The following is a 23,209-nucleotide window of genomic DNA, read 5'->3' on the forward strand; positions in this document are numbered from 1 at the left end:
CAAACAAATACCATTTACAGTAGCCCCCAAGAAGATAAAATACTTAGGAATAAATCTTATCAGAGATGTAAAAGACTAATCCAAAGAAAACTACAGTACACTTCTGCAAGAAACCAAAAGAGAGTTACATAAGTGGAAGAACATACCTTGTTCATGGATAGGAAGACTTAACATTACACAAATGTCTGTTCTACCAAAAGCCATCTATAGCTTTAACACAATTCCAATCCAAATTCCAAGGACATTCTTTAATGAGATGGAGAAACAAATCACCAACTTCATATGGAAGGGAAAGTGGCCCTGGATAAATAAGGCATTACTGAAAAAGAACAAAGTGGGAGGCCTTACTTTACCTGATTTTAGAACCTGTTATACCGCCACAGTAGTCAAAACAGCCCGGTACTGGTACGACAACAGATACATGGACCAATGGAACAGAATTGAGAATCCAGACATTAATCCACCCACATATGAACAGCTGATATTTGACAAAGGCCCCAAAACAGTTAAATGAGGAAAAAACTGTCTTTTTAACAAATGGTGCTGTCGTAAGTGGATATCCACCCCCACCACTCTGGGGCCTCTCAGATTACTTCTGTGATCTTTAGGGAACCGAGCTGCCCCTAAAAGTGGTTCCTGACTGGAACATGCAAAGGAAGCAGTTTGTACTGAAACTGCCTCCAGAACTGTAAGACAATAAAAGTCTATTCGTTCCAGCTCTCAGCGACGGTATTTCATTACAGCCATTCTAGGAAACTCCTACATCCCCTTAAACACAAACTTGCGAAGAAGTTACCCATCGCCAGAAAGAGAGGATGAAGAGCAAATAAATGCTAAAGAAGATGCTTTAAATTCCAGCCTGCTATCAGCCGATCCCTGGTGGCGTAGTGGTTAAGTGCTAGGGCTGCTAAACAAAGGGTTGGCAGTTTGAATCCACCAGGCGCTCCTTGGAAACTCTATGGGGCAGTTCTACGGTGCCCTAGAGGGTCGCTATGAGTCAGAATTGATTCAACAGCACTGGGTTTGGTTTTTTTTGGTTATCAGTCAATCTGCTGTCTGCATAGCATCAGAGCCAGAGATTACAGACTCTGAGGAAGATCCCAGAGAATCTGGTTAAGTCTGTTTAAACTGGAATTTTCCCTAAATTACTTTTGATTACAGAAAATGTTTTTCTCAGACACTTAATTAGTAAATACCCAACACGCTGGCTTTGATCTGGCCCCAAATTCTACTGCAGCTGCCAAAATCTAAACCAGCTCCTGTCAGTGCAGATGAATGGTGACCCCATGTGTATCAGAGTAGAACTGTGCTTCATAGTTCATAGGTGTCTTCGGCTGGGTTCTCTAGAGGAGCAAAACCAGTGAAGTGTATAGATAGATAGATACACAGATACATAGATAGACAGACAGAGATTTATTTCAAGAAAATGGCTCACACAGTTGTGGAGGCTGGCAAGTCCCAAATCCATGGGTCAGACATTAGGCTGGAACCTTCTCCTAACTCACATGGTTACAGGCGCTGACAAACCCAAATTCAGCAGGTCAGATGGCAAGCTGCTGGCTCACAGGGCTGCAAAAACAGACAAACCCCCAAAACTGCAAGTCAGATGGCAGGCTGCTGGCTCACGTCCCAAGAACCAGAGGTCAGAGGATGATGAGTTGGAGGCAGGATCCAAAGAGGGCGAGTTTTGCCAGAACATCTATTTACATCTATCATCTACGTATCTATCTATGTATCTGTGTATCTATCTATGTATCTATCTATCTACGTATCTATCTATGTATCTATGTATCTGTGTATCTATCATCCACCCACCCACCCACCCACCCACCCACCCACCCATCCATCCATCCATCCATCCATCCATCCATCCATCCATCCATCCATCCATCCATCCATCCATCCATCCATCCATCCATCCATCCATCCATCCATCCATCCATCCATCCACCCATCTAGGATGCAGGCTACACCCCCAAGAGAACTCCCATTTCAACTGATGGCTGCTCACATGAGATTGCAAAATAGAGGATGATTACATAATATTGGCCAACCACTGGGAATCATGGCCTAGCCAAATTGACACATAACCTTAGCCATCACAGTATACCCCTTATCAACTTGGCACCTGTACACATTTCCTTAAACCATACATAATCTTTAAATAAAGACAATTATAAAGTGAGATTTGCACTTAAAATGATACAACTAACATGTGTACAACTGAAAATGCACTATACATTGTAATGAGGATCAATCACACCAGCTGATATGGTAACTCCCTTCTTTGCCTATTGATCCAGAGGCATGAGGAGCCCAAAGTACCTGGGTGGCATTCTTAACTTCCAGTTCAATGGAATGAGTGTTGTGACTCCTGGCGGGACCATTCTTCCCTTTGGAACAAAGATCTCTAGACCCGCAGGGCATAGGGTTGTGGCAAAAATTTTGTGAATGGGCCACTAGGGCTAATACTTAGTGGTGCCACTCTCATTTCCACCCCTTGATTCCTAGACCCGTGAATGCTGGCATGAGAGAAACAGCACCATATATTGGACTCAAGCTTAGAGCATATACAGCCTCCTGGAGAACATTGACCCAACCGTGCAAGTTACTGAGACCTAGCTGGCACTGAAATTGTGTTGTTAGAAGGTCATTTCATCATTCTATCAAGCCAGCTGCTTTAGGACGATGGGGAATATGGCAAGACCAGTGAATTCCATGCGCATGGGCCCATTGCCACACTTCATTTGCTGTGAAGTGAATTCCTTGATTCAAGGCAATGCTGTGTGGGATACTATGATGGTGAATAAGGCATTCTGTAAGTCCACAGATGGTAGAAGCATTGCATGCAGGGAAGGTTAATTCATATCCAGAGTAAGTGTCTATCCCAATAAGAACAAAATGCTGCCCTTTACTTGATGGAAGTGGTTCGATGTAATCAACCTACCTCCAGGCTGCTGACTGATCACCCCTAAGAATGGTGACATATTGAGGAATTGGTGTTGGTCTCTGCTGCTGACAGATAGGGCACTTAGCAGTGGCTGTAGCCAAGTTGGCCTTAGAGAGTGGAAGTCTGTCTTGCTGAACCCATGCATAACTTCCACCCCTGCCACCATGGCCACTTTGTTCATGAGTCCATTGGGCAATGACAGGAGTAGTTGGGGAAAGAGGCTGACTTGTATCCATAGAATGCACCATCCTATTCACTTGACTGTTAAAATTATCTCTCCTAGGTCACCCTTTGGTGCACATTCACATGAGACACACGTATCTTCACTTTTTTGGCCCATTCAGAAAGGTTTATCCACATACTTCTTCCCCATACATACTTGTTACCAATTTTCCAGTTGTGTTCCTTCCAAGTCCCTCATCATCCATTCAAACCATTGGCGACAACACATGAATCAGTATACAACTGCACATCTGGTCATTTCTCCTTTCAGCAAAATGAACAACCAGTTGTATTGCTCAACATTCTGCCCACTGGGAAGATTTCCCTTCACCACAGTCCTTCAGAGAGGTCCCAGAAGGGGCTGCAGCGCTGCCACTGTCCACTTCTGAGTGGTGCTTACATATCACATGAACCATCTGAAAACTAGCACCAATTTTCTCTTCCTCAGTTGTCTCAGTCCTCTAGTGCTGCTATAACAGAAATACCACAAGTGATTGGCTTTAACAAAGAGAAGTTTATTCTCTCACGGTCCAGTAGGCTAGAAGTCTGAATTCAGGTGCCAGCTCCAGGGGAAGGCTTTCTGTCTCTGTCACTTCTGGAGAAAGGTCCTTGTCTTCAAACTTCCCAGAGTCAAGGAGCTTCTCAGGTGCAGGGACCCCAGGTCCAAAAACGCGCTCTACGCCCAGTGCTGCTTTCTTGGTGGTATGAGGTCCCCAACTCTCTGCTTGCTTCCCTTTCCTTTTATCTCTTGAGAAATAAAGAGTAGTGCAGGCCACACCCCAGGGAGACTCCCACTACATTGGATCAGGAATGCGACCTGGGTAAGAGTGGTGTTACAATCCCATCCTAATTGTTTTAACATAAAATTACAATCACAAAATGGAGCACAATCACACAATGTTGGAAATCATTGCCCAGTCAAATTGATACACACATTTTGGCGGGGAGACATAATTCAATCCATGACATTCTGGCACTGCTTTCTTGGTGGGATGAGGTCCCAACTCTCTGCTGGCTTCCCTTTCCTTTTATCTCTCGTAAGATAAAAGGTGTTGCAGGCCACGCCCCAGGGAAATTCCCTTTACATTGGATCAGGGATGTGACCTGAGTAAGGGTGTTACATCCCATCCTAATCCTCTTAAACATAATCTAATCTTGCCTTATTAACCACAGGCAGAGATTAGGATTTACAACACACAGGAAAATTACAACAATCACAAAGGGGAGGACAACAGCACAGTACTGGGAATCATGGCCTAACCAAGTTGACACATATTTTGGGGGGACACAGTTCAATCCATGACACCTCCAAAATCCAGTTGTTGTACCTTATTTTTAGTTGTGAAGGATAACAACTTATCCTTTACTTTAAAGAGAAGATCTTGACATGCCCCACACCACTGGACCCCTAGAAATTTCAGTGAGGTGGAAGGCACCTGAACTTTTGTCTCATTAATTTTCCACCCTCTAGCACACAAATGTCTCACCAATAAATCTAGAGTCATTGATGCTTCTTCCTTACCACGTTCAATCAGCATAATGTCATCCATGTAATGGACCAGTGTGACATCTTGTGGAAGGGAAAGGCAATAAGGTTCCTGTGGACTAAATTATGATATAGGGATGGAGAGTTGATATAGCCTTGTGGTAGGACAGTGAAGGTGTGATGCTGGCCTTGCCAACTGAAGGCAAACTGCTTCTGGTCTCCTTTAAAACCAGGAAGGAGAAAAAGGCATACCAGGTACCAGGAGATGTATGAATTTGGTCAAACAATGAAGCCACATCTGGAACAGCAGCTCAGTTGGAGTCATCGCCTTGTTAAGTTTATGATAATTCACTGTCATTTTCCAAGATTCACCTATTTTTTGCACAGGCCAAATAGGTGAGTTGAATGGGAATGTGGCGGGAATCACCACTCCTGCATCCTTCAAGTCCTTGATGGTGGCAGCAATCTCTGCAGTACCTCCAGGAATGTGGTACTGCTTTCGGCTTACTGTTTTCCTATGTAGGGGCAGTTGCGATGACTTTCACTTGGCTTTTCCTCCCATAATAGCCCTTATTCCACATATCAGGGATCCAATGTTGGGGGTTCTAGTTGCTGAGTATGTCTATTCCAATTATGCATTCTGGAACTGGGGAAATTACTACAGGATGGGTTTGGGGACTCCCTGGATTTACTGTAAGACCTTCCCGAGCTGTTGTTGTTAGGTGCCGTTGAGTTGGTTCCAACTCATAGAAACCCTATGTACAACAGAACGAAACACTGGTCCCGTGCGATCCTCACAATCCTTGTTATGCTTGAGCATCCACTGCATCAATCCATCTCATTGAGGGTTTTCCTCTGTTTTGCTGACCCTCTACTTTACCAAGCATGATTTCCTTCTCTAGGGACTGGTCCCTCTTGATAACGTGTCTAAAGTACATTAGATGAAGTCTTGCCATCATCGTTTCTAAGCAACATTCTGGCCGTACTTCTTCCAAGACAGATTTCTTCGTTCTTCTGGCAGTTCATAGTATATTTAATATTCTTTGCCAATGCCATGATTCAAAGGTGTCAATTCTTCTTTGGTCTTCTTTATTCATTGCCCCACTTTTGCATGCATGTGAGGCGGTTGAAACACCACGACTTGTGTCAGGCACACCTTAAAGTGACATCTTTGCTTTTTAACACTTTAAAGAGGTCTTTGGGGGCAGATTTGTCTAATGCAATATGCTGTTTGATTTCTTGACTTCTGCTTCCATTGGTGTTGATTGTGGATCCAAGGAAAAGGAAGTCTTTGACAAATTCAGTATTTTCTCTGTTTATCATGATGTTGCGTATTGAACAAGTTGTGAGGATTTTTCTTTTCTTTATGTTGGGTGTAACCCATACTGATCTTGATCAGTAAGTGCTTCAAGTCCTTTTTGCTTTCAGCAAGCAATGTTGTGTCATCTGCAATTTGCAAGTTTTTAGTGAGTCTTCCTCCAACCCCGATGCCTCAATCTTCTTTATATAGTCCAGTTTTTCGGATTATTTGCACAGACTGAATAAGTACAGTGAAAGGATATAACACTGACACACACTTTTCATGATTTTTAAGTACGCAGCATCCTCTTGTTGTTTTTGAACAACTGCCTCTTGACCAATGCAAAGGTCCCTCATGAGCATGATTAAGTGTCCTGGATTTCCCATCCTTCACAAGGTTGGGAATTATCCATAATTTGTTATGATCCACACAGTCGAATGCCTTTGCATAGTCAATAAAACACAGGTAAACATATTTCTGGTTTTCTCTGCTTTTAGCCAAGATCCATCTGATATCAGCAGTGATATTCCTCGTTCCGTTTCCTCTTCTGAACCCATCTTGAATTTCTGGCAGTTCACTGTCAATGTACTCCTGCAACCGCTTTTGAATGATCTTCTGCAAATTTTTCCTTGTATGTGATATTAATGATATTGTTTGATAATTTTCGCACTCTGTTAGGTCACCTTTCTTTGGTATGGGCACAAATATAAATCTCTTCCAGTAGGTTTACCAGGTAGCTGTCTTCCAAATTTCTTGGCATAGACGACTGAGTGCTTCCAGTGTTTCATCGCTTTGTTGAAACATCTCAGCTGGTTTTCTGTCAATTCTTGGAGTCTTGTTTTTCGCCAATGCCTTTAGTGCAGCTTGGACTCCTTCTTTCAGTACCATCAGTCCTTGACCATACGCTACCTCCTGGGAAGGATGGACATAGACCAGTTCTTTTTGGTAGAGGGACTCTGTGTATTCCTTCCATCTTCTTTTGATGCTTCTTGCATTGTTCAACATTGTCCCCATGGAATCCTTCAATATTGCAACTTGAGGCTTGAATTTTTTCATCAATTCTTTCAGCCTGAGAAATGCTGAGTGTGTTCTTCCCTTTTGGTTCTCTAACTCCGGGTCCTTGCACATTTCATTATAACACTTTACTTTTTCTTCTCAAGCCACCCTTTGAAATCTTCTGTTCAGCTCTTTTATGTGATCATTTCTTCTGTTTGCTTTAGCTCCTCTGTGTTCAAGAGCAAGTTTCAGAATCTTTTCTGACATCCATTTTGGTCTTTTCTTTCTTTCCTGTCTTTTTAATGAACTCTCCAGCCCATTGTCCAGTCCCTTCCATGTCTGATGAGTTGTTGTCGGGAATGGTTCCTGTCCTGGGCCAACAGAAGGTTTGGGGACCATGACCGCTGGGATTCTTCTAGTCTCAGTCAGACCATTAAGTCTGGTCTTTTTATTAGAATTTGGGGTCTGCATCCCACTGTTCTCCTGCTCCCTCAGGGGTTCTCTGTTGTGCTCCCTGTCAGGGCAGTCATTGGTTGTGGCCAGGCACCATCTAGTTCTTCTGGTCTCAGGATGATGTAAGTCTCTGGTTCATGTGGCCCTTTCTGTCTCTTGGGCTCATAGTTATCGTGTGACCTTGGTGTTCTTCATTCTCCTTTGATCCAGGTGGGTTGAGACCAATAGATGTATCTTAGATGGCCACTTGTTAGCATTTAAGACCCCAGATGCCACATTTCAAAGTGGGATGCAGAATGTTTTCATAATAGAATTATTTGCCAGTTGACTTAAAAGTCCCCTTAAGCCATAGTCCCCAAACCCCCGCCCTTGCTCCGCTGACCTTCGAAGCATTCAGATTATCCCAGAAACTTCTTTGCTTTTGGTCCACTCCAGTTGAGCTGACCTTCCCTGTATTGAGTATTGTCCTTCCCTTCACCTAAAGTAGTTCTTATCTAATAACTAATCAGTAAATAACCCTCTCCCACTCTCCCTCCCTTCCCCCCTCGTAACCACAAAAGTATGTGTTCTTCTCAGTTTATACTATTTCTCAAGATCTTATAATAGTGGTCTCATACAATATTTGTCCTTTTGCCTCTGACTAATTTCACTCAGCATAATGCCTTCCAGGTTCCTCCATGTTATGAAATGTTTCACAGATTCCTCACTGTTCTTTATCGATGTGTAGTATTCCATTGTGTGAATATACCATAATTTATTTACCCATTCACCTGTTGCTGGACACCTTGGTTGCTTCCAGCTTTTTGCTATTGTAAACAGAGCTGCAATAAACATGGGTGTACATATATCTGTTCGTGTAAAGGCTCTTATTTCTCTAGGGTATATTCCGAGGAGTGGGATTTCTGGGTTGTATGGTAGTTCTATTTCTAACTTTTTAAGAAAATGCCAGATAGATTTCCAAAGTGGTTGTACCATTTTACATTCCCACTAGCAGTGTATAAGAGTTCCAATCTCTCCGCAGCCTCTCCAACATTTATTATTTTGTGTTTTTTGGATTAATGCCAGCCTTGTTGGAGTGAGATGGAATCTCATCGTAGTTTTAATTTGCATTTCTCTAATGGCTAATGATCGAGAGCATTTTCTCATGTATCTGTTAGCTCCTTCAATATCTTCTTTAGTGAAGTGCATGTTCATATCCTTTGCCCACTTTTTGATTGGGTTGTTTGTCTTTTTGTGGTTGAGTTTTAACAGAATCATATAGATTTTAGAGATCAGGCGTCGGAGATGTCATAGCTGAAAATTTTTTCCCAATCTGTAGGTGGTCTTTTTACTCTTTTGGTGAAGTCTTTAGATGAGCATAGGTGTTTGATTTTTAGGAGCTCCCAGTCATCTGGTTTCTCTTTGTCATTTTTGGTAATGTTTTGTATTCTGTTTATGCCTTGTATTAGGGCTCCTAGGGTTGTCCCTATTTTTTCTTCCATGATCTTTACTGTTTTAGTCTTTATCTTTAGCTCTTTGATCCACTTGGAGTTAGTTTTTGTGCATGGTGTGAGGTATGAGTCCTGTTTCATTTTTTTGCAAGTGGATATCCAGTTATGCCACCACCATTTGTTAAAAAGACTATCTTTTCCCCAATTAACTGACACTGGGCCTTCGTCAAATATCAGCTGCTCATATGTGGATGGATTTATATCTGGGTTCTCAATTCTGTTCCATTGGTCTATGTGCCTGTTGTTGTACCACTACCAGGCTATTTTGACTACTGTGGCTGTATAATATGTTCTAAAATCAGGTAGAGTGAGGCCTCCCACTTTCTTCTTCTTTTTCAGTAATGCTTTACTTATCCGAGGCTTCTTTCCATTCCATATGAAGTTGGTGATTTGTTTCTCCATCACATTAAAAAGTGTCATTGGAATTTGGATCGGAAGTGCATTGTATGTATAGGTGACTTTTGGTAGAATAGACATTTTTACTATGTTAAGTCTTCCTATCCATGTGCAAGGTATGTTTTTCCACTTAAGTAGGTCCTTTTTAGTTTCTTGTAGTAGTACTTTGTAGTTTTCTTTGTATAGGTCTTGTACATCTTTGGTAAGATTTATTCCTAAGTATTTTATCTTCTTGGGGGCTACTGTGAATGATTTAGTGATTTTCTCTTCGATGTTCTTTTTGTTGATGTAGAGGAATCCAACTGATTTTTGTATGTTTATCTTATAACCTGAGACTTTGCAAACTCTTCTATTAGTTTCAGTAGTTTTCTAGAGGAATCCTTAGGGTTTTCTGTGTATAAGATCATGTCATCTGCAGATAGAATTTTACTTCTTCCTTGCCAATCCGGATGCCCTTTATTTCTTTGTCTAGCCTAATTGCTCTGGCTAGGACCTCTAGCACAATGTTGAATAAGAGCGGTTCCCGTTCTCAAGGGAAATGCTTTCAGGCTCTCTCCATTTAGAATGATGTTGGCTGTTGGCTTTGTAAATTTTCCTTCAATTCCTATTTTGCTGAGAGTTTTTATCGTGAATGGGTGTTGGACTTTGTCAAATGCCTTTTCTGCATCAATTGATAAGATCATGTGGTTTTTGTCTTTTGTTTTATTTATATGGTGGATTACATTAATGGTTTTTCAAATATTAAACCAGCCTTGTATACCCGGTATAAATCCCACTTGGTCGTGGTGGATTATTTTTTTTGATATGTTGTTCAATTCTATTGGCTAGAATTTTGTTGAGGATTTTTGCATCTATGTTCATGAGGGATATAGGTCTGTAATTTTCTTTTTTTTGTGCTGTCTTTACCTGGTTTTGGTATCAGGGATATGGTGGCTTCATAGAATGAGTTAGGTAGTATTCCATCATTTTCTATGCTTTGAAATACCTTTAGTAGTGGTGGTGTTAACTCTTCTCTGAATGTTTTGTAGAACTCTGCAGTGAAGCCGTCCGGGCCAGGGCTTTTTTTTTTGTTGGGAGTTTTTTGATTACCTTATCAATGTCTTTTTTTTGTTATGGGTCTATTTAGTTGTTCTTTTTCTGATTGTGTTAGTTTAGGTAGGTAGTGTTTTTCTAGGAATTCATCCATTTCTTCTAGGTTTGCAAATTTGTTAGAGTACAATTTTTCTTAATAATTTGTTATGATTCTTTTAATTTCAGTTGGGTCTTTTGTGAAATGGCCCATCTCGTCTCTTATTCAGGTTATTTGTTTCCTTTCCTGTATTTCTTTAGTCAGCCTGGCCAATGGTTTATCAATTTTGTTAATTTTTTCAAAGAACCAACTTTTGACTTTGTTAATTCTTTCAATTGTTTTTCTGTTCTCTATTTCATTTAGTTCAGCTCTAATTTTTATTATTTGTTTTCTTCTGGTGCCTGATGGATTCTTTTGTTGCTTGGTTTCTATTTCTTCAAGTTGTAGGGACAGTTCTCTGATTTTGGCTCTTTCTTCTTTATGTATGTGTGCATTTATCGATATAAATTGACCTCTGAGCACTGTTTTTGCTGTGTCCCAGAGGTTTTGATAGGAAGTGTTTTCATTCTCGTTGCATTCTATGAATTTCTTTATTCCTTCCTTAATGTCTTCTATAACGAGTCTTTTTTCAGCAGTGTATTGTTCAGTTTCCAAGTATTGGATTTCTTTTCCCTGATTTTTTTGTTATTGATTTCCACTTTTATGGCCTTGTGGTCTGAGAAGATGCTTTGTAATATTTCGATATTTTGGATTCTGCAAAGGTTTGTTTTATGATCTAATATGTGGTCTATTCTAGAGAATGTTCCATGTGTGCTAGAAAAAAAAGTATACTTTGCAGCAGTTGGGTAGAATATTCTGTATAAGTCTATGAGGTCAAGTTGGTTGATTGTAGCAATTAGGTCTTCCGTGTCTCTATTGAGCTTCTTGCTGGAAGTCCTGTCCTTCTCCAAAAGTGGTGGGTTGAAGTCTCCTACTATAATTGTGGAGGTGTCTATCCCACTTTTCAGTTCTGTTAAAGTTTGTTTTATGTATCTTGCAGCCCTGTCATTGGGTACATAAATATTTAATATGGTTATATCTTTCTGGTCAATTGTCCTTTAATCATTATGTAGTGTCCTTCTTTATCCTTTGTGGTGGATTTAACTTTAAAGTCTATTTTGTCAGAAATTAATATTGCTACTTCTGCTCTTTTTTGCTTGTTGTTTGCTTGGTATATTTTTTCCATCCTTTGAGTTTTAGTTTCTTTGTGTCTCTAAGTCTAAGGTGTGTCTCTTGTAGGCAGCATATAGACGGATCATGTTTCTTTATCCAGTCTGAGACTTTCTGTCTCTTTGTTGGTGCATTTAGTCCATTTACATTCAGTGTAATTACAGATAAGTACGTGTTTAGTGCTGTCATTTTGATGCCTTTTTGTGTGTGTTCTTGACAATTTCATTTTTCCACTTACTTTTTTGTGCTGAGGCGTTTTTCTTTGTAAATTGTGTGTTCCTCATTTTCATAGTATTTGACCTTATGTTTGCTGAGTTGTTACTTTTTTCTTGGTTTTTATTTTGAGTTATGGAGTTGTTATACCTCTTTGTGGTTACCTTAATATTTACCCCTATTTTTCTAAGTAAAAACCTAACTTGTACTGTCCTATATCACCTTCTTTTCCTCTCCATATGGCAGTTCTATGCCCCTGTATTTAGTCCCTCTTTTTGATTATTGTGATCTTTTACATATTGACTTCAGTGATTCCCTGTTTTGAGCATTTGTTTCTTTTTAAAATTAATCTTAATTTGTTTTTGTGATTTCCCTATTTGAGTTGATATCAGGATGTTCTGTTCTGTGACCTTGTGTTGTGCTGGTATCTGATATTATTGATTTTCTGACCAATTTCCTTTAGTATTTCTTGTAGCTTTGGTTTGGTTTTTGCAAATTCTCTAAGCTTGTGTTTATCTGTAAATGTTTTAATTTCACCTTCATATTTGAGAGAAAGTTTTGCTGGTTATATGATCCTTGGCTGGCAGTTTTTCTCCTTCAGTGCTCTATATATGTCATCCCATTGCCTTCTTGACTGCATGGTTTCTGCTGAGTAGTCTGAACTTATTTTTATTGATTCTCCTTTGTAGGAGACCTTTCTTTTATCCCTGCCTGCTTTTAAAATTTTCTCTTTATCTTTGGTTTTGGCAAGTTTGATGATAATATGTCTTGGTGATTTTCTTTTTGGATCAATCTTATATGGGGTTCAATGAGCATCTTGGATAGATATCCTTTCGTCTTTCATGATGTCAGGGAAGTTTTCTGCCAACAGATCTTCAACTATTCTCTCTGCATTTTCTGTTATCCCTCTCCGTTCTGGAACTCCAATCATAAGCAAGTTATTCTTCTTGATAGAGTCCCACGTGATTCTTAGGGTTTCTTCATTTTTTTTTAATTCTTTTATCTGATTTTTTTTTCAGCTATATTGGTGTTAATTCCCTTATCCTCCAGGTCCCCTACTCTGCATTCCAATTGCTACATTCTGCTCCTCTTACTTCCTATTGAGTTGTCTAATTCTGCAATTTTACTGTTAATCTTGTGAATTTCTGAATGCTGTCTCTCTACGGATTCTTGCAGCTTTTTAATTTTTCCACTATGTTCTTGAATAATCTTTTTGATTTCTTCCACTGCTTTATCAGTGTGTTCCTTGGCTTTTTCTGTAGATAGCCTTATTTCATTTCTGAGGTCATCCCTGATGTCTTGAAGCATTCTGTAAATTAGTTTTTTATATTCTGCATGTGGCAATTCCAGGATTGTATCTTCATTTGGGAAAGATTTTGATTAATTTGGGGAGTTGTAGAAGCAATCATGGTCTGCTTCTTTATGTGGTTTGATGTCAACTGCTGTCTCCAGGCCACCTATAAGATATTGTAATGATTTATTTTATATTTGCTCACTGAGTCTTATCTTGTTTTGTTTTCTTTCAATACACATAGATGGGCTACTAGATTGCTCTGTCTTTATTGTTGTAGCCCTTGAATCACTTATGTCCTATTACCAGCTGGTTTGGGCTGTTACCAGATATATAAGCCTAAGAGTCCATTCACTATTCTTGAGTAGAATCTGATTTTGGGTCACCAAGTGTGTGGTCCAGACTGTTACCTATCCACCTAGAGGAGTAGTGGTGATAGTTGTATGCACCAGATTCTAGTGGCAGCAGGGTTTCACACTCCGGCGGGGGCAGGATGCTGACAGAGTTCCCCCAAGTGCCAGTAAGGTAGGTGTATCTCTATTCCTAAAGCACTTTTGTGGGTGGGCTCTGCAGCTGTACCTTAGGCACCCAATGCATGTATCTCTACAGATTGGTAGGTGTCACCATCCTCAGACCCCTAAGGCAGGAGGCTAGGTCGTCTGGGGGAAGCTTCAGCCCTCAGTTCCCCATTGAGGGTCATTGAGGGCTTTGTTTAAACAGCAGAGATATCAGACCTGGGAAACTTGTCTTTCCAGTAATCCGTTAAAACAATTACACTCAGATCCCTATCAGAATCGCCTTTGCATTGTAATAGCCACCTTGTTCCCTGTAGGGATGAAAGCCCAAGACAGTGGATCTTATATACTTGGCTGGAGCTGGTTCAGTATTTTTAGTACAATATTGGGAAGTCAGGGAAGGATTTTTGGTCCCTAGGTTTTTTGTAGCTGCTTCTCTCAGGCCAGGAGAATGGGTTAGGAAAAGACCAAAAAAAATAAATAAATAAAAAATAACAACAACAACAAAACAAAACCGCAGAGCACTTCACTCTCTGGCTCAGGAAATTCCAATGTTAATGAAGCCTCCTGGAAAGGGGAGGGGAGGGATCAGACAGATAGGAGAGAGTAGCACCCAGGAATATAGACAAAGTTACTGATCTTGCTTGGCATGACTGTTTTATCTGGATTCCTGAGGGGTGTGTAGCCTGTGTGCATTGGCTGGATTGCCCCTGAGGGTCAGGCCCGCGTCCTGTGCTTGTGCTGTCTCAGAAGCCGTGGTCAGTTTCTCCACTCCCAGTCCACAGCCCAGCGCCAAGGTTCCCCGGCTGGGACGCCACACTCCAGGCTCCAAAACCAGTCGCTGCCTCCTGTAAGACTCTCTTAATAACCTGACCTTCATATGCTCTTACTCTGACTGTTCAGCCATAGTGACGTATTGGGTCTCCTGGAATTAGTGTCAGTTCATAACCAGTGCCTAGTACTCCCCCGAAAGTCCGATTACTTACTTTTCCCCAGTGAATAGTCACTCTCGTAAAAGGCTTTAGGTCCCTTTGGAAAAGGCTGGGAGAAAGATCAACAGTATAAATTTTTGGCAGTGTAGTGGGGTCCTTCCTCAAGGGGCCAGCCTCCCTAGTGGATCTGTAAACTTAAGTCTGAGAATTTATTGAGGGGCTATAGCTCTCTATTGTGGTGATTCAAGTTAGACTGCCTTTACTTGACCTAAAATTCTTCTGCTTGCACAGATTAAGTAAGTATTTAGTGGATTTCCGGTCTATTTCACTCCTAGGGACACTATGACTAAGTAAACAATACCATAAGGGCATACAAGTCAGACTATTTGATTATTGCTTGGACTCCACTATCTATTACAGTAACCACGCCACCTTGTCTTTGTCCATTGAATGCTGCCACTTGGCCCCTGCCACCACAGGGTCCAATCAGCCCCATTATAGTAGATGTCTTAATTCAGTTAGGGTAGTTCTCACTGTCAAATCTGACTTATATAAAATAGCAGTTATAGCAGTCTTCAAGGATCCTGGGGCTCCCTTTACAAATTTGTTCCTCACTGTTGTGGTAAAAAGTGTTTCCTCTGGGTACTCTGTGGGTACATGCCAATTTCCCTAAGCCTTTGGATACCATCTTCTACAGTATATCAAGGCAGGTCTAGCATTTCAACTTGAGTTAGTGTAGGCTACCACTTCATCCATGCTTCAGAGAACCAACCAAATAAACTATTAGATCCTTTTCTAACCTCTCAGGCTGAAGCATTGAATGAAAAATCTGTGCTTAGTGGGTCCCTACCAATAAACTCAGACTGATCCAACTTTATGTACCTTGCACCATTATCCTACACCCTTAATAAAAAATAGCCATCCCCAAACATATTCCCCAGGCTTCTGACTGTACATATTAGAAAAATCAAGCAGTTCTTTGGGAGAATAGTGTGCCTCCTGCTGGATCACACTTTGTATTCACCTCTTGGGGCTCGCTGGGACTTAAGTCTAGTTATAGGTGTAGAAGCAAAAATGAGTGGTGGGGGTGGGTCCAGGGAACATTTAGCAATGTCTTGTAAGGAATCTTCCTCAGGCGATACCCCAGACAATACCCAGGTGCCGCCCCAGGTGATATTCGAGACAAAGACTCCTCAGGCACAGCTTCATTAATCTCATCAGATGGGAGTAGAAGGGATAATGGTTTTACTGAGGAGGGTGGCTTAGTAGACAAAGTAGACAAAGATGGAGTCATCTCTTCAGCTGGGAGTAAGAGGGCTGATTCCGTTGGCAGGAGTGATTCAACAGAACTTAAGGGCTCAGTGCCCCAGCTTCCTGATTATTTGCCCATCAGTACCCATCCTAAGTTTCTTCCCAATGAATGCCCTTGCTTTACCTTCAGACACCATTCAAGGTTAGGAATTCATTTGCTATTATACTTCAGCCATCTTACAACAAGACTCTGGGTTTGGATTTTGGTAATATCAGCTCTGTTACTACAAGAAATAAGGCTTTCTTTCAGGGCATAAAGGCAACTTTCAGGTCTTTTATGTGGCGCTTGAGCTGTGACTTCAATCCCTGAGCTCATCTCTTTCACCGCTTTGTCCAACAAAAGAAGACCAACCAACCAGCTTCCCTGTACTTCTCATTCTGACGAAACTGTAGAAAAGTATCAAATATGCAATCACCCAGAGCCTGGTTTCTCAAAAATATTTGATCCATTACTGGTGATGTTTTGCATATTTCTATTGCCACTCCACACCATGAATTAGCAGTGCCCTCTTTACTACCAGAGGCAGAGCCATCAGTGCCTTCAAGACTAGCCAGACTTGAAAACCTATTCAGTAAACTCATCCTTATGATTTTGTTCCTCTAGAACCACTCTCAGTGCCAAATGCCTTAGACTGGGTTCTCTAGAGGAGCAAAACCAGTGAAGCCTATATATATCGACAAGACCAGGTCATTATACAAAAATCAGCCTTATGCAAAAACAGAGTTTTTTTTTTCTTTCTGTTTTCAGACCATCCCTTTGTCTGGTTTTTTAATTTAGAAAATGTGGTCATAGAAATAATAACAGCTAAGATTTACTGAGGTGCTCATCACTGTGACGAGTACAGTTACGGATTGTTCCTCTGTGGAGAAGGAGGATTGGAGGAGAGAGACAAAGGCTGTGTGACTGGAGGGCCCAATGCTTAACCACTTCACCTTCCTCCTGTACTAGGTCAGAGCTTCCCTCACGGAGCTGCCTCCACATCTCCACTCCCACCCCTGCAAGCCCTGTTTTCATGATCCCCGAGCCTGCTCTGCCCTCCCGGCTTGGCAAGTCACTGAGGTTCACAGCTTTCTGCAAGGGCACTAGGAGCCTGGCCATGCACCTGGCCCTGCTGAGGTGGAGGCCTCAGGCCCAGTTCAGCTAACTGTGGGATGCTGTTTTCTTTTTTTTTAATTTTTTTAAATTGTACTTTAGATGAAGGTTTACAAACTAGTTTCTCATTAAACAGTACACATACTGTTTTTTTTTATTAACTTTTATTGAGCTTCAAGTGAACGTTTACAAATCAAGTCAGTCTGTCACATATAAGTTTATATACATCTTACTCCTTACTCCCACTTGCTCTCCCCCTAATGAGTCAGCCCTTCCAGTCTCTCCTTTCATGACAATTTTGCCAGCTTCCAACTCTCTCTATCCTCCCATCCCCCCTCCAGACAGGAGATGCCAACACAGTCTCAAGTGTCCACCTGATATAATTAGCTCACTCTTCATCAGCATCTCTCTCCTACCCTCTGTCCAGTACCTTTCATGTCTGATGAGTTATCTTCGGGAATGGTTCCTGTCCTGTGCCAACAGAAGGTTTGGGGACCATGACCGCCGGGATTCCTCTAGTCACAGTCAGACCATTAAGTCTGGTCTTTTTATGAGAATTTGGGGGATGCATCCCACTGATCTCCTGCTCCCTCAGGGGTTCTCTATTGTGCTCCCTGTGAGGGCAGTCATCGATTGTGGTCGGGCACCAACTAGTTCTTCTGGTCTCAGGATGATGTAGGACTCTGGTTCATGTGGCCCTTTCTGTCTCTCGGGTTCTTAGTTGTCGTGTGACCTTGGTGTTTTTCATTCTCCTTTGATCCAGGTGGGTTGAGACCAATTGATGCATCTTAGATGGCAGCTTGTTAGCATTTAAGACCCCAGACGCCACATTTCAAAGTGGGATGCAGAATGTTTTCATCATAGAATTATTTTGTCAATTGACTTACAAGTCCCCTTAAGCCATGGTTCCCAAACCCCCGCCCTTGTTCCGCTGACCTTTGAAGCATTCATTTTATCCCGGAAACTTCTGTGTTTTGGTCCAGTCCAATTGAGCTGACCTTCCATGTATTGAGTGTTGTCCTTCCCTTCACCTAAAGCAGTTCTTATCTACTAATTAATCAGTAAAAAACCCTCTCCCTCCCTCCCTCCCTCCCCGCCTCGTAACCACAAAAGTATGTCTTCTTCTCAGTTTATACTATTTCTCAAGATCTTATAATAGTGGTCTTATACAATATTTGTCCTTTTACCTCTGACTGATTTTGCTCAGCATAATGCCTTCCAGGTTCCTCCATGTTATGAAATGTTTCACAGATTCGTCACTGTTCTTTATCAATGCGTAGTATTCCATTGTGTGAATATACCACAATTTATTTACCCATTCATCCGTTGATGGACACCTTGGTTGCTTCCAGCTTTTTGCTATTGTAAACAGAGCTGCAATAAACATGGGTGTGCATATATCTGTTTGTGTGAAGGCTCTTGTTTCTCTAGGGTATATTCCGAGGAGTGGGATTTCTGGGTTGTATGGTAGTTCTATTTCTAACTGTTTAAGGTGGTGCCAGATAGATTTCCAAAGTGGTTGTACCATTTGACATTCCCACCAGCAGTGTATAAGAGTTCCAATCTCTCCGCAGCCTCTCCAACATTTATTATTTTGTGTTTTTTGAATGAATGCCAGCTTTGTTGGAGTGAGATGGAATCTCATCGTAGTTTTAATTTGCATTTCTCTAATGGCTAATGACTGAGAGCATTTTCTCATGTATCTGTTAGCTGCCTGAATATCTTCTTTAGTGAAGTGGAGTACACATACTTTTTTATGACATTGTTTAACAACCCCACAGCATATCAACACTCTCCGTTTTCAACCTTGGGTTCCCTTTTACCAGCTTTCTAGGTCTTGCCTCTAGGCTGGTGTGCCTGTTTAATCTTGTTTTGTTTTATGGACCTATCTAATCTTTGGCTGAAGGGTGAACCTCAGGAGTGACTTCATTACTTAGCTAAAAGGGTGTCTGGGGGCCGTATTCTCAGGGTTTCTCCAATCTCTGTCAGACCAGTAAGTTTGATCTTTTTTTGTGTGTTGGAATTTTGTTCTACATTTTCCTTCAGCTCTGTCCGGCTCTCCACTGTGATCCCTATCAGAGCAGTTGGTGGTGGTAGCTGGGCACCATCTAGTTGTAGTGGACTCAGTCTGGTGGAGGCCGTGGTAGATGTGGCCTATTAGTCCTTTGGACTAATCTTTCCCTTGTATCTTTAGTTTCCTTCATTCTCCCTTGATCCTGAAGGGGTGAGACCAGTGGAGTAACCTAGATGGCTGTTCACAGGCTTTTAAGACCCCAGACTCTATTCACCAAAGTAGAATGTAGAACATGTTCTTTGTAAACTATGTCATGCCAATTGAGCTAGACGTTCCCTGAGACATGGTCCCCACAGCCCTCAGCCCAGCAATTTGGTCCCTCAGAGAGTTTGGATGTGTATATGAAGCTTCCATGGCCTTGCCTTGTACAAGTAGTGCTGGCTTCCCCAGTATTGTGTACTGTCTTACCCTTCACCAGAGTTACCACTTATCTATTGTCTATTTAGTGTTTTTCCATGGAATGTCATTTTCAATGCCTCTTTCTTTCCTCCCTTCCCACCCCACAGCAATTTTGAGCTGCAGAGCCTTAGGCAACATAGGAGCTGGGAGCCCAGAACAGGCGCCAATTGGCTTGGTGTTGCCTGCACGTCTGCTTGGAAGCAGTGGCTACAGATGAGGTCAGCTCTGCACAGCAGCTGGATGAAGTGCCCCCGCCAGCAGAAGGGAATGGAGGGTGCAGGTCAGCATATTCCAGCTTCCCAGAGGCTGCCTGGAAACTATCCTCAAGGGAGGGGCCATTCCAGAGCCATTGCTACCATGCTCGCTACCTCATTAGTGCACAAAAGAGTTGCATAGATTTTTTTTTTTTAATTTTTATTGCGCTTTAAGTGAAAGTTTACAATCAAGTCAGTCTCTCCCCCCAAAACTTATATATGCCTTGCTACATACTCCCAATTGCTCTCCCACAATGAGACAGCCTGCTACCTCCCTCCACTCTCTCTTTTCATATCCATTTTGCCAGCATAGTCTCACATGTCCACCTGATCCAGGAAGCTCACTCCTCACCAGCATCCCTCTCCAACCCATTGTCCAGTCCAATCCATGTCTGAAGAGTTGGCTTTGGGAATGGTTCCTGTCCTGGGCCAACAGAAGGTCTAGGGGCCATGACCACCAGGGTCCTTCTAGTCTCAGTCAGACCATTAAGTCTGGTGTTTTTACAAGAATTTGGGGTCTGCATCCCACTGCTCTCCTGCTTCCTCAGGGGTTCTCTCTTGTGTCCCCTGTCAGGGCAGTCATTGGTTGTAGCCAGGCACCAATTAGCTCTTCTGGTCTCAGGCTGATGTAGTCTCTGGTTTATGCAGCCCTTTCTGTCTCTTGGGCTTACAAAATTACCTTGTGTCCTTGGTGTTCTTCATTCTCCTTTGATCCAGGTGGGTTGAGTCTCTCCAAAATTTATTGTTTTGTGTTTTTTTGGATTAATGCCAACCTCGCTGGAGTGAGATGAAATCTCATTGTAGTTTTGATTTGAATTTCTCTAATGGCTAATGATCATGAACATTTCCTTATATATATTAGCTACCTGAATGTCTTCTTTAGTGAAGTGTCTGTTCATATCTTTTGCCCATTTTTTAATTGGGTTATTTGTCTTTTTGTAGTTGAGTTTTTGCAGTGTCATGTAGACTTTAGAGATCAGGTGCTGATCGGAAATGTCATAGCTAAAAGCTTTTTCCCAGTCTGTAGGTAATCTTTCTACTTTTTGGTGAAGTCTTTGGATGAGCATAGGTGTTTGATTTTTAGGAGCTCCCAGTTATCCAGTTTTTCTTCTGCAGTGTTAGTAATGTTCTGTATACTGTTTATGCCATGTATTAGGGCTCCTAACGTTGTCCCTATTTTTTCTTCCATGATCTTTATCGTTTTAGATTTTATATTCAGGTCTTTCACCCATTTTGAGCTCGTTTTTGTGCATGGAGTGAGGTATGGGTCTTGTTTCATTTTTTTGCAGATGGATATCCAGTTACGCCAGCACCATTTGTTAAAAAGACTGTCTTTTCCCCGTTTAACTGTTTTGGGGCCTTTGTCAAATATCAACTTCTCATATGTGGATGGATTTATGTCTGGATTCTCAATTCTGTTCCATTGGTCTATGTATCTGTTGTTGTACAAGTACCAGGCTACTTTGACCACTGTGGCAGTTTAATATGTTCTAAAGTCAGGTAGAGTAAGGCCTCCCACTTTGTTCTTCTTTTTCAGTAATGCTTTACTTATCTGGGGCCTCTTTCCCTTCCATATGAAGTTGGTGATTTGTTTCTCCATCTCATTAAAGAATGTCATTGGAATTTGGTTTGGAATTGCATTAAAGCTATAGATCGCTTTTGGTAGAATCAATATTTTTATAATGTTAATTCTTCCTATCCATGAGCAAGGTATGTTTTTCCACTTACGTAGGTCTCTTTTGGTTTCTTCCGGTAGTATCTTGTAGTTTGCTTTGTAAAAGTCTTTTACGTCTCTGGTAAGATTTATTCCTAAGTATTTTATCTTCTTGGGGGCTACTGTAAATGGTATTCATTTGGTGATTTCCTCTTCGATGTTCTTTTTGTTGGTGTAGAAGAATCCGACTGACTTTTGTATGTTTATCTTGTATCCTGATACTCTGCTCAACTCTTCTACTAGTTTCAGCAGTTTTCTTGAGGGTTTTCTGTGTATAAGATCATGTCATCTGCAAATAGGGATAATTTTACTTCTTCCTTGCCAATCTGGATGCCCTTTATTTCTTTATCTAACCTAATTGCTCTGGCTAGGACCTCCAGCACAATGTTGAATAAGAGTGGTGATAGAGGGCATCCTTGTCTGGTTCCCGTTCTCAAGCGAAATGCTTTCAGGTCTCTCCATTTAGGATGATGTTGGCCGTTGGCTTTCTATAAATGCCGTTTATTATGTTGAGGAATTTTCCTTCTATTCCTATTTTGCTCAGAGTTTTTATCATGAATGGGTGTTGAACTTTGTCAAATGCCTTTTCTGCATCAATTGATAAAATCGTGTGATTCTTGTCTTTTGTTTATTTATATGATGGATTACATTAATTGTTTTTGTAATGTTGAACCATCCCTGCATACCTGGTATGAATCCCGCTTGGTCATGGTGAATTATTTTTTTGATACTTTGTTGAATTCTATTGGGTAGAATTTTGTTGAGGATTTTTGCATCTACATTCATAAGGGATATAGTTCTGTAATTTTCTTTTTTTTCGTGGTGTCTTTACCTGGTTTTGGTATCAGGGATATGGTGGCTTCATAGAATGAGTTTGGTAGCATTCCATCCTTTTCTATGCTGTGAAATACCTTTAGTAGTAGTGGTGTTAACTCTTCTCTGAAAGTTTGGTAGAACTCTGCAGTGAAGCTGTCCAGGCCAGAGCTTTTTTTTGTTGGGAGTTTTTTGATTACCTTTTCAATCTTGTCTTTTGTTCTGGGTCTATTTAGTTGTTCTACATCTGTTTGTGTCAGCTTAGGTAGGTAGTGTGGTTCTAGGAATTCATCCATTTCTTCTAGGTTTTCAGATGTGTTAGAGTACAATTTTTCATGCTAATCTGATAGGATTCTTTTAATTTCAGTTGGGTCTGTTGTAATATTACCCATCTCCTTTCTTATTTGGGTTATTTGCTTCCTCTCCTGTTTTTCTTTAGTCAGTTTGGCCAATGGTTTATCAATTTTGTTGATTTTTTCAAAGAACCAGGTTTTGGTCTTGTTAATTCTTTCAATTGTTTTTCTGTTTTCTATTTCATTTAGTTCAGATCTAATTTTTATCATTTATTTTCTTCTTGAGCCTCAGGTTTTCTTATGTCGCTCTCCTTCTATTTGTTCAAGTTGTAGAGATAATTCTTTGATTTTGGCCCTTTCTTCTTTTTGCATGTGTGCATTTACTGATATAAATTGACCTCTGAACACTGCTTTCACTGTGTCCCAAAGGTTCTGATAGGAAGTGTTTTCATTATCATTGGATTCTATGAATTTCTTTATTCCATCCTTAATGTCTTCTATAACCCAGTCATTTTTGAGCAGAGTATTGTTCAGTTTCCAAGTGTTTGATTTCTTTGTTCTGCTTTTTCTGTTATTGATTTCTACTTTTATGGCCTTATGGTCAGAAAAGATGCTTCGTAATATTTCAATGTTTTGGATTCTGTTAAGGCTTGCTTTATGACCTAATATGTGGTCTATTCTAGAGAATGTTCCATGTGCACTAGAAAAGAAAGTATACTTGGTTGCTGTGGGTGGA

Source organism: Elephas maximus, chromosome 19, assembly GCF_024166365.1.
Source record: "Elephas maximus indicus isolate mEleMax1 chromosome 19, mEleMax1 primary haplotype, whole genome shotgun sequence".
Taxonomy (NCBI): Eukaryota; Metazoa; Chordata; class Mammalia; order Proboscidea; family Elephantidae; genus Elephas; species Elephas maximus.